General features: G+C 38.8%; 1 protein-coding gene across 9 annotated transcripts in view; it reads left to right on the top strand.

Moving 5' to 3' along the window:
• The window catches only part of zgc:172282 (leucine-rich repeat and fibronectin type III domain-containing protein 1-like protein), a 184,866-nt gene that overhangs the window by 37,525 nt on the left and 127,205 nt on the right, over positions 1 to 20,136 (top strand). The gene's annotated exons all lie outside the window — the stretch shown is intronic.

The raw sequence follows: 20,136 nt of genomic DNA, 5'->3' as shown, positions 1-20,136 counted from the left end.
GATCTCATCACAATCATCTGCATGATTTTAATTGATGTGATTCACTACTGCAGAAGACATCCTCAATTTCTCTTGTCAATTTTGTCGCCATCATTTATTTAAAAAATAATGCATTCATTTGAACTCCAATGCCACCTCAACTACAGAAATTCTATTCTGTCTTTCATAAACATGGACGTTGTAAATTACATTTCAATGACTTATTGGATTGTATAATAGAAAGTTTCTCATGTCTCCAGCAATATCTCCAAATGTGTTTAAAAATACATGTGGCATAGACTGTTATCTCTCTTCCACTAACTGTGTTTTAGACACACACACACACACACACACACAGAGCACTACATATTTCTTAACATGGTAATGAGAATATTGCTATTATGGCATGGGTCATGTATTATGTTAATTAGATTTAGGCCTATAGTTTATATTCAGTCACAAATGTGGCTAACGCATGTGTGCAGACTATTGTTTCTGTTGCTAATGATACCAGTTATGAGTGCTACCATACTAATGACATTTACAGCTTATCACATACGCAGAATATTCATACTGTGCTTAAGACTTGAGGTGGACTGCTTGTTTGAACATAAAAAGCCAGCACTTAAATGCCCTGTGCCCACATGCTCTTTAACCCACAAAAGTTATGTCAGTTTTACACTGTGGGAATCAAAGCCTGTGTCGATTTTACGAGCAAAATGCTCTGGAAATTTGCTACTTAGTTTCAAGTTTTATCACCTGCTGTGTTTTTGATTTCCATATCCACTTTGTGGACAGGATTTCATGGTGCAGAAAAGAATTAAAGACTGTCCAGTTGCATTTCTGCTTTTTGCAGATGATATACTGCTCTTCTGTTGCTCTTCATCAGGCTGTGACATCCTACAAATAGGTGGTTTAAACAAGTGTGTTAACAAGTGTGAAGCAGATGGGATAAGGGTCAACATCTCTAGCTCTGAGGTCATGGTTTTTAGTAGGACAAAAGTGGATTGTGGCCTCTGGGAAGGAATTTGGGAATTTGTTGGGTCTCTGTAAATAATATTATCAAGAGTACGGTCTAGACCTGCTCTATAGGAAAAGTGCAATGAGATAACTTCTGTTGTGAATTGGTGCTATATAAATAAAATTGAATTGAATTGAATTGGGTTGCTTCTCCAAGTGAAGGAGTTAAAATACTTGCGTTCTCATTCACAAGTGAGGGTGAGATGGACAATGCGATAGGAGGTGGATCAGTGCATCAACTGCTTTTATGTGGGAGCTGTACCATATTGCTGTGATAAAGAAGTCAATCAATCTATGCAATCCAGTCCAGTCGTATTGTTATGAGCTATGAGTGGTCGCTGAAAGGAAGAAATCACAAGTGGCTGAAATAACCCTGCTTTGTGGTATCTTTTTGAGACAAGGTAAGGGTCTTGGATCTGGGATGAACATTTTCTTTGTTGACATTAGCCAGCTAAGGTAGTCTATTCAGAATGACTCCAGGACTCCTCCATTCAGCTATATTCTGGGCACATTCGGGCAGAAGAAGACCCTTGTTCTGCCTGAAAAAATGTGGTGGAAGGATTGAATATCCTAACTAGCCTGGGAATAATTTGTGATCCTTGGGTGGAGCTGGAGCATGTGGCTGGAGGATGTCTAAGCTCTGTTTCTTGGTCAACTACCACCTGAATAAGGCAGCATAAATATATGGATGGATGATTAGATTGATTGAATGATATCCCCTCGGCTTAATTTACAACAAGTTACGCATCACAGAAACACCTTCAAGAGAGAGATACAATGATTTATATGCACCAACTGACTTTTCCCCTGTAGTCATTTGCACTAGTGGATAAACTTCCATAAATCTCCAGTGTAACATCAAAGATAGAGTAGCTTTTGTGTTTTGTTTTTACTTAGAGCAAGCAAAGCAAGTCTCACCAGTCAGGTATGTGTTTTTTTAGCAGAGAATTGTAGCCTCACTATGTCTAATGTAGATCTCAGAGCAATTTATACAGCTCTGCTATTGGTAGCAACATGCCTGATCTTGGATCATTGTCTAGAGCGTTTAGTCTAGCTGGTCTCGTTCATCATTCAGAGTACAGACTGATCCTTTTTCAGCAGTCTGTGAGGCTTAGTGCCAGCTTCAGGAATAGCTAGGCAGCAGTGGACCCAGGTGCAAGGACATTTTGTGTGCCCATCCCCACCACCTCCCCCACCCCACTCCCCTGCCCGCTTCACACAGGGAGGCAGACTGAATTTTCTTTTGGATGAGGTTCCCTGTGGGGTCCCACAGGACCATGTGAACAGGGACAGCTGAACTGCCCTGCCACATTTCCATGACATCTCAATTGCTGGTGGAAGCTGAGGGGAAAATAAGGTGCAATTCACACACTGATAGTAAGGCAAGGGTAATTCAGAGATTAGAGGGACAGACTTGTGAGCTTCAAGGTTAAGTAGCTTGTTCCTCTACGTGGGCCTTGATGTAAACTGCCTTAAACTATAGAGATTGTACCTGTCCTGTACTTGTGTCTTCTGCTCTGCACTTTTGTGTCTGCAGTTAATAGACCTCAGAAACACCCAAGTGCTGTACTCTCCAGTCTCTCTTTGCCCTCTCATGCTGTCTCGTTTATGCTCTTTCATCTGTATCTCCTCCTCCATCACACACTTGGATCAGCTTGAAAACACTTCCCTCCTACCATCTCCTATCAGACACAAAATGTTGCTTCCTTTTCTTGCAGTATATGTAGGGAGATAATAAACACATGAACGACAAAGTTTGCAAAGTTTTTCCACTATGCTATATCATGGTGCATCTGTGCCAGGTGCAATTTTAAAGGTGCTTCTGCTCTGTGTGTGTGGAAGGTGCTGAAGGAGATCAAAGAGCTGTGTGTGTGTGTCTGTGCTTGCATACAGATATGGCAACAGCTTGTTTTAAAGGAAATTAAAGATTTTCTGGATCACTAAGATGACACATACTGAACTGTCATACACATACAGTCACACACACAGAGGTTTCATCCACTTGACACTGACAGGTGTTTAACCTCACATCCATGCAAATACACACCTGGGAGAACACAGGTTCCATCATCCTGACAGCTACTGAACCTGTTTGACCAGCAGGGGTTCTTGTACACTTTGCCCCTCCCCTCCGTCTTTCACTCTCCTCCTCTTCTCATAAATCTCTCTTCTTAACCTCTTTTTCCCTGATTTTTCATCTTCCTGTTTTTTCTTCCCATCTCCTCTATCCTCACATCTTCAACTTCTCTTGATCTTCCTCCCCTGTCCTCGACTCATTTTCTTCGGCACCTCCTTCCCTCCGTCTCTCCTCCATCCCTAAATCTGTCAAAAATTACTTTTTCAACCATGCCAGTTGTTATGTTGCCATGTCCTCCAATGCAATATACTGCAAGTTGATAACCTGATTAAATGAGACACATATAGTTGCCTGCAAAATACTTGTCTTGTGTCATGTTTTAAATGCATTGCACCAAGTAAACATGAACGTTTGAGAATGTTAGTCACTGTTCATGGCTGTTAATGGAGTTTTATCAGTGTGTATGCATTATTGTGAGTAGGTATAATTGTTTAAAACAAAGTTACATTGAGAACAAATGCAGGCAGAAAGAAATATTGTCAGAACTCCGAGACAGACAGAGACATGTAAAGGTGAAAAAAAAGACAGAAGCAGTGAGAGGGAACATAGATGGGACAGACGGATAAAAGCAGCACTCTGGGGATGAAGCTCCCTGTGATGGACGGGAAAGTCAACTCGCTCAGCTGAGAAATGGGAAACACAGAACAACAGGGGGAGAAATGGAAATCAGAACAGCAAAAGGGAGGATCCCTTTTGAGAGAGAGAAACAGTAAACTTGAAGCAAGAAGGGAGATAGAGGTAGAGAAAACAAATATGCATGGGGAACTGCAGATTTGAAGTGAATGATTCTGGTGATTAAAAACTCTTTCTTTAAACACCTAATAATGCAATAACACATTGTTGTACTCAAGGTCCAGTCTTACCAACATCTAAAATGGTGAAATTCGCAGCAAAATCAGTTTATTTCAAGGGAACTCGCAGAGGTGATTTAACTGTCTTTCGTAACAAATCATTTATGTTGTATCCAACTTTGGTAACCTTTGACAAGCAAATTCTTACCGTTGAATAATAGAAAACCAACTTCACAGTACTGACCTCAGAGGGAATGGAGAACAGAAGAGACTAAAACAAAGGAAGCTATCGTAGCCTATTAGCTGTGTTGCACCAACCACTTTTATTTAACTTTCTACTGCCAATAATATAAACTGTTCCCCAAAGGAGGCAGGCTTTGCAAACAGTTGTGAGACATGTTAGTGGTTAGCCTGCAAGCTACAGTAGTTCACAAACTAGTCCTGCACCAACGATTCTGGAAGGACTTACGGAAGAAACTTGCTGTGCCACTTTCTGTTGAGACCAGGACTATAGGGACTTGCAACTAGTGATTATTTTAATTATCAATAATGTGTTTTTATTTGAATATTTTTTACATTTCTAAAATGTGAAAAATAACAAATGACAGCCAGGGTATTTATCTCATACAAACTGAGAAATCCAAACAAATCTTTTTCAAACTATGGTATTTTTACTTGATAGCTGACTAAAATAATAGTTTTCTCAAAATTACCATCTTTTGATCATAGTTTTAGCAATAGCTGTATTGAGAATTGGAAGGCACACTATTTAACTGATGTGTTAGCCACTCCTGTTTGAAAGTCACACGCTACATACATAGTACATCCCTACAGTGTACAGCACACCAGCCTCCAGTTGCTTATGTGACTTATCTGTTGTAAAAGAGCTCTGTATTTCCCTCACACAGGGCTCCTGAACTCTGCATAGCCTTAACAGTGCACACCATAAATCCCTTAACAGTAACATTGCAAAAAGCATTCAACATGAGAGCACAAACAAATGGGTAAACAGAGATTGGCTGTTTGTGCTGATAACACTGATTAGTAGGTAATAAAATATATACAGCACAAGGCCATTACTGGATTTATGTCCCCAGGGATAACACAGGGGAAGAGATCGGAGATCACTTCCTGTCTAACACAAACTATAGAGAGATTATAGTCCCTGAATAAAAAGACCTGCTCAGAAATCTAAACCAACTGAGAAGGAAGTAAATGGAGAAAGTGGAGGGCAGTGAGAGCAGCTAGAAACAGAGAGAGCTTGAGTGATTCCAGAGGGCATGTGATGAGTATTGTGCAGTTATAGTAGTAATCGATATCTAGCGGAAACTGATCAGCAAGACCAAGAGATGAGGAATATAAATGAGGAGGTGGAAGGATGGAGGGCAGGAGTGATGCTTTAGAGCGGATTATTCTTCTCTCTTGTCAATGTTGTTCCATTTAATTCAGTTCTAGTGCACTTCATTTTATCCCATTTTGTCCTTTTCTGTCCTTCCATTTTGTCGAATTCTTCCTCCAGCCTGTGATTTCTTCTCTCCCTCCATTCACAGAGTGGTGTGATAGCATTCATTTAGCTAACAGTGAGATGCTATATTGCATTGGTGAGTAAATGGGTGCCCTACAGCACTGAGTTGTACAACAGAGTGGTTGCAAATGGTAGACACTGAAGCTCAGTGTGTTTTTGTCCCGAGGCTGCTCTCAGGCACTGCTCTAACTACTGCCACTTAAACTGAGAGGCATATAGATACTGCAGTGTAACACATGCTAACACACACAAACAGATATAACTCTGCTTATGAACTCACACATCCTTTCATGTAATGCATCATAAACCCCTGCACAAAATATTGGGCAGATATTGTAGAAATATATGTTTATACATGATTTCAAAAGACACAAAATACCTGCCTTGATAATGTGGAATTTTGAGCTTTGAGAGACATTTTGCACTAGTGTATCCCATATAAAAGTATACTCATGTCCTTAATGCATGCTTTTAAACAGCTTGTGTCAAAGTGTACGCACAGTGGAAGCCATTAAGTCCCTAGTCCACCTCTTCCAACTATTCCCCATTAGTACTGCACTGGTAAAGCAGTCTCCTCTTTTTCAAATAGTGTAGGCAGATCTCAAAAGACAAAATTGGAACACATACCTTTATATTTCAAAGGCTATATCATTATAATGAGGCATTAAATGCATAATGTCTGTATGAGAGAGTATGGCTGTGAATGCAGCTTTGAGTATTGGACAATCTGTTAAAACACTCACTTGGAAACTTTTAATCTCTCATTCTGATGCTCTTCCTAACGCCAGCATTAACCCTGAAACAACCCTTTTGCATGTGATTTGCATTGGGGCCATTAGATAATAAAATATATATGTAAATCACACTCAAGTGCAACCAGGACTGGTTGGAGATCAAGCTAGAATGGCAAATACATTATCTTGTACATAAACCAGCAGAGATAGACACACACATGCTCACATCATGCAGAAATGAACACACACACACACACACACTCACACACATACAAATACACACAGGATTTAAAATTAAAACTGTGTCTTTCCTTTAACCAAGGAAGTTACTCATGTTGCATGCTGAGTAGGGTCATGAAAGGATGTGTGAGTTCAAGTGTGTGAAATGTGTAAGAGGTGATGGTTTTGTGCACTGTAAGTATGCATGTGTGTGTATGTGTATTGAGCAGGGTGAGGCAGTTGCAATGGCGCTAAGTCATAAGTTATTCCTAGGTCTGACAACCAATAGATTACTTTGGTTCTTGCGCTGCAACTAGATGAAACAACTGTCTTAACATCTAAACATGAAAAAAAACTCAGACAATCATTTTGAAGCCCTTTTTGTTCATGTCATTCCCTCTTTTCTCTTTGTTCCTTGGTGAAAACCATGATTACAGCAGTGCTTCTAATAACATATTAAACTCCCATTCATTGCAATGTTAAAGCTTGTGCCTCAGAGTACAGTGTTAATTAGCAGCACTATAAAACTGTCAAAAGAAACCTTGACTTTGACAAAAAGGAATACTAGTTTTTAATGACCAGTTGGAAGTAAGTCTATTTTAAATTAGACTTAGTTTTTTTGACTGAAAAAAACTTCAAGTACAAACAATTTCGTGACTTTAATAAATATGTCTACAAAGTAGGCAGGAGAGGTTCTTTGTAAATTGCATGTTACAAAAAATGTAATAATAACTGTATGGAAACAGGTGGGGCACTGTCTGTTTTGGCAGTTACGTAGCACTGGTTGTACCTTGCTCAGATGTATTCATTTGCCATTTTAAGACCTGTTGCCTACAATATATAGCAATGTGACAGCCAGGTCAGCATGCCCTTCTATTTGTTGTGTCATATTTTAATAATATATTGCCTTATATTTTGTAATATTCAGTCCTCTAAATTACATTTTAGATTACAAAAATATGTTATTTTGCTGTATTCTTTTTAGCCTAATTGTTTTTTGTTGTTGTTTTTTTGGAAATATGTCTTTCTTTTACCATACATACATTATTTCCTGGCTATCATTAGAGATCCTGCCTATGTTTGAGATGTGGCCTTTACTGGAGGTTTATGCTATGGAAACAAGCTAGCATTTTAAGACAAGAGTGATGTGTTGATCACTCATAAAACAAAAAAAAAAACAATGATACTCACTAGGGTGATGGACGATATGATGATATATACAGTGGTGTGCAAAAGTGTTCTCCCCCTTCCTGATTTGTTATTTTTTTGTTTGTCACACTTAAATGTTTCAGATCATCAAACAAATTTAAATATTAGTCAAAGATAACACAAGTAAACACAAAATGCAGTTTTTAAATGAAGGTTATTATTAAGAGAAAACAAAATCCAAACCTACATGGCCCTGTGTGAAAAAGTGATTGCCCCCTAAACCTAATAACTGGTTGGGCCACCCTTAGCAGCAACAACTGCAACCAAGCGTTTGTGATAACTTGTAATGAGTCTTTTACAGCACTGTGAAGGAATTTTGGCCCACTCATCTTTGTAGAATTGTTGTAATTCAGCCACATTGGAGGGTTTTCGAGCATGAACTGCCTTTTTAAGGTCATGCCACAGCATCTCAATAGGATTAAGGTCAGGACTTTGACTAGGCCACTCCAAAGTCTTCATTTCGTTCTTCTTCAGCCCTTCAGAGGTGGACTTGCTGGTGTGTGTTGGATCATTGTCCTGCTGCAAAACCCAAGTTCGCTTCAGCTTGAGGTCACCAACAGATCTCCTTCAGGAGTTTTTGGTAGACAGCAGAATTCATGGTTCCATTTATCACAGCAAGTCTTCCAGGTCCTGAAGCAGCAAAACAGCCCCAGACCATCACACTACCACCACCATATTTTACTGTTGGTATGATGTTCTTTTTCTGAAATGGTGTTACTTTTACACCAGATGTAATGGGTCACACACCTTCCAAAAAGTTCAACTTATGTCTCGTCAGTCCACAAAGTATATTCCCAAAAGTCTTGGGGATCATCAAGATGTTTTCTGGCAAAAATTAGATGAGCCTTAATGTTCTTTTTGCTCAACAGTGGTTTTCGTCTTGGAACTCTGCCATGCAGGCCATTTTTGCCCAGTCTCTTTCATATGGTGGAGTCGTGAACACTGACCTTAACTGAGGCAAGTGAGACCTGCAGTAATAATAACAACATTCATTTAAAAACTGCATTTTGTGTTTACTTGTGTTATCTTTGACTAATATTTAAATTTGGGTGATGATCTAAAACATTTAAGTGTGACAAACATGCAAAAAAATAAGAAATCAGGAAGGGGACAAACACTTTTGCACACCACTGTAACTTATATAACTTTGGAAAATAACTACTTTATTTGATTAACTCAGACTGTTAAAGCCTCATAGTACCTTCAGATATTGAACTGTTGGGTCTCTTTAAATAATATTATAAAGAGTACAGTGTAAACATGCTCTATATAAAAAGTGCAATGAGATAACTTCTGTTATGATTTGGCGCTATATAAATAAAGCTGAATTTAATTGAATAGATAAACTTTTGAAAATATTGTTTAAAATTTGTGGATTTTGTCCCCTATCACTTACATTGCAATTGAAAGGGACCAGTGATTACAGCAAGCAAAACCTGTTGAACCTGACTATTGTTTTAAGACAGACTTGAAAAATTGTGAACCCATCACTTAAGCATATTAGACCATTGTGGGAAATACTGCAAATCAATTAGATGGACTACTTTATGGAAATATTGGATTTTTATGTGATTTTTTCATCAATGATGATAAACATTTGATTTAATCAAGTATTCAATTTGCTCGAGCCATAAACACAAATTCCCGGCTGGTTATTTTATCCATTAACAATTTCTCATTTGATTGTACAAAAGAAATTCCCTGTATAATGCAGATAATGATATGATAAAGGATTTTATCCATATAACCCATCGGCATACTCACAGGGTGTCACTCACTGCCTTCTTATTTCATTCTTTTCATCTTCATCATTATTGTCACTTTTTCTAATATTTTCTTCCCTTGGGTTATTAGCATCAGTCAGCACATTAGCACACTCACCTTTGTTTTTGCTCTGTCTCTTGTCTCTGCAATGCAACATTTGCTAAACTGGACTTTAATGAGCTTGGGGGCAGCGGCAATATTGCTTACAGCAAACACTTCCAGCAGCAGATTCTTGAGGAGAAACGCTATCAAAAAGTGTTTACTTTCCTCCCTTTTTACAGTATGTGTCTTCAGTGTTTAGATGGCTTTGCTTGCATATTTTACTTCTCTCACAGTAGGTGTAGTGGCAGGGAAAAGGAGCTTAGAGTCAGGTGGCAATATCGCTGTAGAAGTCAAGAGGAATAAATCTGTATAGCCTGACAGAGTAGTGGGGGTAGGCATGACTCAAGATTGAAATAATCATATTGTAACGACAGAGGAAGTGTTTGTCAATAAGTAATTTTCTTTTCAATTACTGAAGATTAAACTCATATTACTTGATAGTCTTCTCCCTGAATAGATGGGATGGCCTGAGTATAGGAGACGGAGATGAGGAAAGGAGAGAGGAAGGACCGTTGAGAGAGAACAACCAGAATGAGAGGGGGAAGAAAAGGAGGAGAGAGAGACATCTTAGCATTCACACATTGTTTCCCCTGTGACTCACTATAAACTAGACTTAAACTAATATGTTAGCATAATCCAACGGGATATGTCAAAGGACAATGGCAATTCTTTTGCCATATTTTTTTGTTGCCAACAAATCAATTACTTGCTGAATAATAATTAAATAGTGCAATTCCTGGAAGAGAAATCTTATACTGTAGTGTCTGACCAATGGAGCCCATTTAATGAGAGATGGAGCCAAAGATTAAAAAAAAAAATATGTGTACATTAGGAATCAGACAATCAGACAGAAGAAAGACTGAGACTTTGTTTTCCTCCTACAAAGCTGTACAGAGTGCATATCAAGTCTGTTGTAATAAACAAAACTTCAACAAGCACCATTTTTAACATGTATTACCTGAATGAGTTCTTAGAGCATATATGGGTGGCTGTGCATAGACATATTAGACAGCTGTGTGCATCACTGTGCCAGAGTGTGGGGGCTGTATCGTGAATATATCATGCAAAGCCCATCTATTATTTAAGTAGTGTAGTGATGGTGTGTGTTTTCTAAGCAGAGTGGAAGATGAATCTACTCTAGCTAGGCTGCTTCATCTCACACATGCTCACGCTAAAAACACACACACACACACACACACACACACACACACACACACAGACACACACACACACACAGGAGTAGCTGTGGAGGCTCAGCAGGAGTGCTGACAGCTGGACTAATGATTTTTCACATGTTTCCTATCCTATCCTCCTCAGCCAGGTGTGGCCTACATGGACAATGTTGCTCAAAGTAAACCAGCTGTGTGTCAGACTCAGGTTAAATCTGATGCTGTTAAGCTGTTTACATGTACCTTTAAAACCTGACAACAGAGTATTGCACTATTGACTGAACCTGTGAACATCTGTGGATATTTCTGCACCTGTGGTGACCCATCCATAGTCCACATAGAATAGAATCAAACAATAACTGTTTAACTGACCTTACCCCTAATAAAAGTAAAATAAATGATTATCCAAACAATGATATCAATAGTAAGTACTCCAGGATGCTACAGGAAAATAGGCCTTTACACAACATCAAGAAAACAGCCCTTAAGTTTTAAATTCCTGCTTTATGTATTCACAATGTGATTTGAGAGTTACAAAATAATACAGTATTTTAAATCATGAGCTGTAGTAAGGTTGCTTATATTTATCGGAAGGGGACCCGCTCCCTATGTACATAAAACCAGCATATTCTAAGGTAATGAAAACACAACAATTCTTATTTTCAGGTGATTTTACACTAATGCAAACATACTTATAAATATTATATTCCATTTTGCCAATAGCCCCTCCTAAATGTTACACACTGGACCTTTAATTTGTTTCCTAGACTTTTTCACTAGAAAATATGTTAAATATGCATGCATGGAGCACCCCGGTAGAGTGCGTACCATGTATCCTTACTGCAGCGGCCAAGGTTCAAATCTGGCCCGGGCCCTTTGATGCATGTCATACTCACATTCTCTCTCTCATACTACACATTCTCTCTCTCTCTCCCCTGCCTTTCCTGTCTACTGTGACTATCAAATAAAGCAGAAATGCTGAAAAAATAATCTTTACAAAAAAATAAAATATGCATGCATGGTGGGCCTATTGGCAGCAAAAGTACAACTAATGCTGAATTTTGTCATGTAATCACATGGTTAGTTATGTGCAATGTACACAAAGGAAGGGTCCTAAGCCTCTGACATTAGCCCTCCTAATCACAGGTGTCTTGTGATTATGGTAATCTTGAAATTTAAGCTGAAACTGCTGTTGCGTTGTTCTGGAAAAGAGGTACTCTAAGCTAAATCCCTCATATGTGCCTGTCATGTTTTCATGTTAAATGCGCGCTGCACTTTTGTGGAGTGATGTGACAATTTAATGGCAAATAAATGTGCCAAAAGCTAAGCAAGACAAGACATTTAAGTCCTCCATCACATAAATATGTAGTCAACACTAGGCAGATCATAGAAGGCTTATGTCATATAACATAACTCATGCTATTTGAGGGATATTAATTTTGTATGAATGTCTAATTTTCCAGTCTCTTAGAGTGGCAAGGAAGCCACCTATGAGTCAGAGCATAGTTGACTCAATGTTCTGTGCTAACAGCGCCCTCAAAGAGCAACGTTATCTAGTCCCCACTTATAGCAACCTGCTCTAGAGATAGGTCTTATGAAGACAGAGCATCTACAGCCATGCTAGCGGCTCTTAGAGCCTGTACTTAGGCACAGCGGTGCTTTGAGCTAAGTGCTGACACTTGCATGGCAACATGCTCACAATGATAATGTTAATATGCTGATGGTCAGCAGGTATTAATGTTTACCATGTTCACCATCTTAGTTTAGTGTGTTAGCATGCTAACATTTGCTAATTAGCACAAAACACAAAGCAACTGATGCTGATGGGGATGTCATTAGTATTGGACAACAATTTTGACCCATAGACTGTATAAAACATGGACGTAGTATCCGTGACATCACCCATAGGTTTCTGAAGAGCCGTTGTGAAGCTCAAAGTGGGCGGCTCCCAGCGGCTCCGTTGTCGCCATCTTGGCAGTGCTCCGGCTAATCTAATCTAAAAATGGGCAAAGAGATGAAGCTGAGACGGGCCAAATGGAGCCTGGTTGAAACAACCTAGTGGCAAGCCACCAGATAGGGCACCCACCTGTCACTCAAAGCGGCCACGTCCTTAATTATGCATAACTTCAAGCTGTAATATAATTTAAATGGGTGAGTTATAAAAGAAATTCAAAGTTGTCATGAAGATGTTTATTTCTGCTGTAAAGTTGGGCATTTTAACATGGGGGTCTACGGGGGTTGACTCGTGTTTGGAACCAGCCTCAAGTGGCCATTCGAGGAACTGCAACTTTTTGGAACTTCCGTGTTGGCTTAATTTTTCAGCCCCCATAGGTTGCCGCTTGTTTTGACCTAATGGAGACACTAGAGGAAAAAATAAGGGATCACCAAAGTGGTTACAATTTATCCAGAAGTGGGCATGAATGTTTGTACCAAATTCCATGGCAGTCCATCTAAATGTTGTTGAGACATTTCACTCAAAACTACAAAGGTTAACCTCATGGTGGTGCTAGAGGGGAAGTCAAGGGATCACCAAAGTCATTAGAATTCATCATTTGGGCAACATGGATATCTGGGCAATTGTCATGGCAATCTATCCAATAGTTGGTGATACAGTATTTCAGTCTGGACCAAAATGGTAGATTGATGACTGACATTGCCATTGCCAGAGCCATGGCTAAAAACATGTATAATAAGGCATAATTGGCATCTGTTTTCAATAATGCATTTCACTAAACCTGTCTTAGTATTGATCTTGGGATTCTCTGGTCTCAGGTCAGTTGATTAGACCAAGGATTAGATTAACTATGATCTGATTAGTGTATTGATGCTGCAGGGATCTTATTAGTTTTGCTAATTTAATTACTCCTGATAAGAGTGTACGATTCCCCTTTGTCTCCAAACAAATCATTTTGGTTAAGTTGTCGACGGGGTTCATGATTCATAGTGCTGTGACACTTGCTCATTACACAGTTGTAACCATTGTGTGATGAGACGAAGTAAAATCAAGTAAGAATGGATATCAAAGAATATTAGCAGTGATGTGATAGTGTTTATCAAGCGTTTAATTATTGGCACACATCCAAAAACATTAACAGTAAATTATGCTGAAATGTGCTTATCATAACATTTGCATTGATGTTTAATACATTTTTGAACTTCGGTGTACCGGTATAATCCAGTACTCCAATGTCTCTTTATTTGAAATGGCACAGAATTTTCTTTTCTATTTTTTTAAAGTCTAGGTCAAGTTTCAAAGTTATTAATGAGGAGAGAAAATGTTCCCCAAAATACCCTGGAGAAATTGGTGGCTTCAACCGCTGCAGTACCAATTGTTACATGTTTCCAAAGCTTTGCCAATTTCTCACCATGTATGGACTTTAGTATTTTAAGTATAAAAACAAGGTAGTCTTTGTTAAATTCAGCTATAAAGAAGCCAGTTGCATTCGTTTCGGTTCTTGTTTTGTTGTTCAGATCTTAGGGAACTAGCTTTTTATCATTCTCATGATATTTCCTATCCAGTTCAAATAATTACTGTGGGTTCCTGTGTGCTCGATGTTTAAAACAAATTCTGATTGGTTGGAGGGGCGCATAGGATCACTTCATTAGGACAGCTTGCTGCACCACAGGCCAACTGGCATCCAGTCAAGACAGACACACGCAGACACACACACACACACACACACACAATCTTACACACACAGACTCTCTCTCACTCTCCCTGTGTTTCTGGTACTTTTGAGGCTGCCAGCACTGTGTAGCCACTGGTTGCAGGATTAAATTGTCACAATGTACAAATGGTAGAGTGGAAAGGGGAGGAAAAAAATTAAGAATGAGAAAGTGAGAGTTTAAAAAAACGCAAGATGGATAACGGAAACAGGAAGTGGAAGCAAGTTAGAAGAGAGAGAAAATAAGGTTATGAGGAAGAAGCTGGAAAGTTGACAGCAAAATGAGAAAAAGAGATGATGGAGAAATACAGAAAGGGCATAGTGGTTCTATGTGTGTGTGAGTGTGTGTGTGTGTTTCCCCTCAGGGAGGCCTGAGGACGACATTAGAGTGCCTCATGTGGAGCAACCCTGTCTCTCTTTCTTCTTTTACCCCGGTGTCCTTATTTGGATGTCTGTCTTTCCCTTCCCTCTACACCTTAATACAGACTCTCCTTGGCCATTACTCCCTCACCTTCTTTCTTTCTCAGTCTCCATTTTAAACCTGCAGTTTTTGTTTTACTTTCCACCCGAGAAACCCGTCAGGGAATGCTACTTTGTGGTTTTACCTTCCTGAGTTGGCCCTGGCACCACTTAGCCCTGAAGTTAAAAGGTGATTGTTGGTGCTATAGTAAGCCTGTTACCCGGCGCTGCAGCTTAACAGGCTAGTTAAATCTCCATCCACCAACCACTCCACTCTCAATCACTCAATACTTGAACTATTACTGCTGAAAGTGGTCACTCGACTGTCTGTGGCTGGCTGCTTGTAGAGTTGACTCAGTACACACTCATATTTCCAACTGTTAATAGACAAAAACAGTAGTAAAGGAGAGCTACAATGGGTCCTTAGCATAAAAATGGCAGCTTGCTGTAATATTAGCTTTGTAATCATAGTTATGAAAAGTAATACAGTGTGATTTTTGTATGATAATTTGTCATTGGTGTGAAACAGGAGGCTGAGCCCAGTTGAATGAAAAGGTGGAAAGTAAAATAGTACAGATGGTGGGTGGAGGGAGAATTTTCTTATTAATCCTTACCCTAAAGTTTAGTCATGTACCTAAACTACCCCCAAATCTTACTTGGCTTAAAAACCAAACAACCCACATGGTCAGATCTTTGGCAGACATTGTTCTAATTTGGGGGAATGATAAGGAAATGTGTACTGTACATGAAAAGTGAATCAGTGGTGCATAACAATATGTACAGTTGTACATACTTCACAAACTGAGATAGAAGAGCATCGGGAGTCCAAAAATGAAAATGAAAGGAAAATCTGAAAATGTCCTTGACTAAGAAGGCAAAATCTTGGAAAATGTTATTTATTTTTGCAAAACTTTTGATATTACATACTAATATAGCATGGGATTATGTAGACTTTGTAATATATCAGATATATATACATTAATGTCACTATAGTCTTTATTCACATTTTCAGTCTAAAAAGAAGAGAGCTGCTTCCTAATAGCAGCAACCATGCAGAAGAAAAAAAAGAGATTTTAACAAAAATAAAAGAGGAATTTCAGCCATAAGGTAACAGCTGTACCTCACAAAAATGTATGCTGGTAGCTCATACACATACACAGAAACACACACATAATCACAGGTGTTTGGAGTGAAGCCAAATCTGGAGAGAGTGCCTGTTCTCAGTGATTTTTCATATATCATTATGTCTCCATCATCCTTGTGATCAACCTTTTCTTTGAGGCTCAGGAGTTCAGAAAGCAGCAGCTAAAAAGCAGAATGAAAGACAGAAACAGAGACACAGAGGAAAATGACAAAGAACGACAGAAACAGAGCCAACAGAGAGGCAGAGACACATACCAAGACAGAGTGAAACATGATTAGTTTAGTGTGCTGCTGTAAGGTATAAATCTGAGTAGAAATGTATAAATAAATTATGGATCATGTTACTGTGAGGTATACGGCTGGATTCTCTGCACACCAAAGACAGCATGGCTGAAGTGAATTACATCCACTACAACTCGGCCCAAGGTCTGCAAATGTGCAACACCCCTCGAGCTGTTTGGGTTGAGACAAAATAAAAATAATGCAAAACTGCTTTATCAGATGCATTGCCCTTGTCCATGAAAATGCTAATGCAAATGTTAAAAAATGATGTGAAACATTTCTGGGAAAAGTAGAACTATAGCAAGAGTGTCAAAACCAATCAACATTTTTTTAAAGCAAAAAAAAGCTATTTTAATTGAAAATTAACTGACTTATTCAGCAGGTAAAAAATAAATAAAACAGCTGCTGAAATAAAAGCCCTGGTTGAAAATGTGCACAAAATTTGACAAGTGCAAGAATGACAGCCGATAATTCATGAAGGGCACGATGCAACCACTTATCATTTACTGTTAAAAATTCAAGAGTCATCACGTTTTACAATCATCTTTAATCCGCTGACGCACTCGTGTCCCTGCAATATGAAAAGATTAACGTACAAGGGTGCCCTCTCATAACTGGGTCTGAACACTCTCACATTGTCAGTCACAAAACAAAATGGCATTTGTGATCTAAATCTGGACATAGAAACAAATCTTCACGCGCAGCAGTGGCTATTAAGTTCTTTTTGCCAAATAGGACACTGAGCTCCAAACTCATTTCAGTGAGAAGGATATACGAACATATATATTCATGATATGATAATAGCTTCAGACTGTCGCACACTAAAGAGACACTTTTTCACCCTTGTCTCCATGAATCAGTTCTCCCTCATGCTCACTACAGGAGGATTTCTGTCTGCTCAGTCTGTTTTTCAGAGACGGACTGTGGATAGATTTTAAAGTAATTCAAACTTCTCTTCATGGATTCTCGACTGAACCCCCTGGGGCCGCAAACAGCGCAGTGGGTGGCAGTCGAACATCGATCAGGAAGAGCTCTTATGCAATCACTTCAGACTCTTTCATCTAACTTATGGAAAATTTAAATAGTAAAATAAGGGGTGAAGCTGAAATGCTGTGAAGGATGGATGATATACTATGGTATGTACGAGCCAAGGCAAATTCAATTAAACTTTCTGAAAATTAAGCAGCCCTGCGCACTTTTAGCAACTCTTAAGTTTTTGGGGGTTTTTTTATTTCCAAAAGAACCTACATGTAGTGCTAAATTAAGCAGGCTTAAAAAAATAAGTTTCTACAGCTCCAGTGAACATAAGATCTACTTGTTATGAAAGGTTAGAGAGAAGTTTGTGCAACTGACCAACAGTGCGTGCATTGATCCACTGTACTGTACATACAAGTACAGTAAGTACATACAATAGACTGATATATTGTACATTTCATGTTTTAGGATGACACTAGACTGCACTGATGCCATATCATCACTTTAAAAATGCTTTTCCCCCTTATCCCCTTCCTTTCGTGAAAATAATTAGGGTTAGTTTGATTCCAGGCTTATATCATGTAAATACTTCACTTATGTTTTGTGTTTAGATTATTGTGTTTGTGAATGCATGACTAAAGCTTACATACATCAAACATGTAGAGTATGAATATTGGGTATAAATTGTTGAAAAAGACTGTAACATGACTGTTAACAGAAAACTGGCATTTTCTAAAATGGGGTGTAAAATCAAAATCAATCATTTGTTTAGGGGCAGTATGAAAATTATTGAGGTGGGGAGAATTAAAGAAAATATAAATCTGGGATGGAATATAACCCTCCCGCTTTTCTTGCCACCCCTTCCCACTAATAATTCCCGTACAGTCCCTTATATACAGTGGCAAGGAAAAGTATGTGAACCTTTTGTAATTTCATGGTTTTCTGAATAAATTAGTCATAAAATGTGATCTGATCTTCATCTAAGTCAAGGGTATTGACAAACATAATGTGTCTAAAAAATAATTACAGAAAAAAATTCTGATCTTTCATGTCTTTATTGAACACAGTCATTCAACATTCAAAATGGCAGTGGAAAAAGTAAGTGAAACCTTAGAATTAATAACTGGTTGATCCCCCCATGGCAGCAATAACCTCAACCAGGCACTTCCTGTAGCTGTGGATCAGACCTGCACATCGTTGGGAGGAATTGTAGCCCATTCTTTCTGGCAGAACTGCTTTAGCTCTGTCATATTCTTTGGACGTCTCATGTGTATGGCCTTCTTCAAGTCAATAGCATCTCTGGGCTCTGACTTGGCCACTCCAAAAGGCGGATTTTGTTTTTCTGAAGCCATTCTGTTGTGGACTTGCTCCGGTGTTTTGGGTCGTTGTCCTGTTGCATCACTCACCTTCTACACAGTTTTAGCTGACATACAGACATCCTCACATTATCCTGAAGAATTGTCTGATATACTTGGGAATTCATCTTCCCCTCAGTAATTGCAAGCTGGCCAGGCCCTGATGCAGCAAAGCAGGCCCAAATCATGATGTTTCCTCCACCATACTTTACAGTTGGGATGATGTTTTCATGATGATATGCTGTGCCCTTTCTACGACAGATGTAGTGCTGTGTGTTTTTTCCAAATAGTTCAATCTTGGTTTCATCAGTCCACAAAACATTTTCCCAATACCGCTGTGGAGTGTCACTGTGCTCTTTTGCAACTTCAGGCGTGCAGAAATGTTCTTTTTAGTAAGCAGTGGCTTCCTTCGTGGTGTCCTGCCGTGGATACCCTGCTTGTTCAATGTTTTACATATTGTAGACTCATGAACAGAGATGTTAGCAAGTTCCAATGATGCCTTCAAATCTTTGGCTGTCATTCGGGGTTGTTTCTCTACCTCATTGATGAGTCTTCGTTGTGCTCTTGGTGTCATTTTGACTGGGTACCCACTTCTTGGTAGAGTAGCAACGGTCTCAAAGTGTCTCCATTTGTAGATTGTTTGCCTAACTGTACACTGGTGAATTTCTAAAGTCTTTGAAATAACTTTGTAACCCGTTCCAGCTTTATGTAAAGCAACAATTCCTGATCGTAGCTCCTCTGAAAACTTTTTGGCAAGGCATGGCTCACATAAGCGTGTTCCTCTTGTGCAGAGCAAATTCCAAAAGTTTGAGGTTTTTTTTATCAAAGTAGCTGTAGTCCACACCTCCAAACGTATTATCTTAACAAGACTCCAGGTGTGCTAGAACCTGACTCCAATTATCTTTTTTGAGGTCATTAACTCAAGGGTTCACTTACTTTTTCCACTGCCATTTTGAATGTTGAATGACTGTGTTCAATAAAGACATGAAAGATCAGAATGTTTTTGTGTAATTATTGTTAGACACATTATGTTTGTCAATATCCTTGACTTAGATATAGATCAGATCACATTTTATGACTAATTTATTCAGAAAACCATGAAATTCCAAAAGGTTCACATACTTTTCCTTGCCACTGTAAATTCAGCAGAGAATGTACTCTCCATCTGACTTGTGGCAATGAGTTGTGGCGATTCATCTGAGCATATTTAAATCAGAACATTGCTATCTTATAGCTGTCTAGTTGCCAAACTTCTGATATTTGTAACTTTATGTTTGCTGGCACTCTCAGAAGGCCAGTCAATTCCCTCTAAGATACGTGGCTTTTTTTAAAGAAACTTAATGCTCTATAGGTATGAAGAGATGTATTAAATAGGCCTAAAAAGCTTTGCAGTATGTCCATATATGGAATGGTGTCATCCTTACTGTGTTCCTCGTTCATTAGCCCTACAATACACTGTTCCTTTTTTTTTAAGCGGATGACATTATCCACTGCTCTAATTTGAAAATGGATTGAGGCTTAAGAGGTTTCCTGTGCTGAATGCAATATCAGTTGGGATAAATTAAATGAAATTATTGTCTTTATAGTGGGTATTGAATAGAGTCTAAT

Source organism: Siniperca chuatsi, linkage group LG7 (assembly GCF_020085105.1).
Source record: "Siniperca chuatsi isolate FFG_IHB_CAS linkage group LG7, ASM2008510v1, whole genome shotgun sequence".
In the NCBI taxonomy this organism is placed as follows: domain Eukaryota; kingdom Metazoa; phylum Chordata; class Actinopteri; order Centrarchiformes; family Sinipercidae; genus Siniperca; species Siniperca chuatsi.
This window is presented reverse-complemented; position numbering and strand designations above follow the sequence as displayed.